Raw genomic sequence first — 428 nt, forward strand, 5'->3', positions numbered from 1 at the left:
TGTGGTGACCCAGTGGCCTAATGGATAAGGCATCAGCCTCCGGAGCTGGGGATTGTGGGTTCGAGTCCCATCTGGGTCGCACCGCAACCTTTTTGAAATGAAAGGTGATCATGGATAAGCGTAAGTTTTGAAACAATTATTTCGCTTCTCTGGAGAGATCTCACTATCAATTACATTAGAAATAGTAAGATGTACCCAAGGTTTTTAAAAACTACCCTAAAAAAATAAAAAATAAAAATAAAAAACTATCCTAAGTGCTAACTCTGCCCGGCAAGAGGGTTTTTTACTTTGTTTTTAAACGACTTCCCTTAGCTTTTTTTAAGTTTCACTGCCAAATAAGAATTGTATGTATTTAAGAAGGAGCATTCACCTTAACTGATACTACTTTTAAAATTTTTGTCTATATTAATTTTTATTTTTCGTCATTA

At 35.0% G+C, this 428-nt stretch overlaps 1 non-coding gene across 1 annotated transcript; it reads left to right on the forward strand.

The window, feature by feature from the left end:
* The first annotated feature begins 6 nt into the window (after positions 1-6).
* Positions 7-79, forward strand: Trnar-ccg. The gene has a single exon. It is a non-coding gene; the product is annotated as a tRNA-Arg (tRNA).
* Positions 80-428: the final 349 nt, after the last annotated feature.

The sequence above is a fragment of the Chinchilla lanigera genome, unplaced genomic scaffold, assembly GCF_000276665.1.
Source record: "Chinchilla lanigera isolate Chin_1 unplaced genomic scaffold, ChiLan1.0 scaffold01964, whole genome shotgun sequence".
In the NCBI taxonomy this organism is placed as follows: domain Eukaryota; kingdom Metazoa; phylum Chordata; class Mammalia; order Rodentia; family Chinchillidae; genus Chinchilla; species Chinchilla lanigera.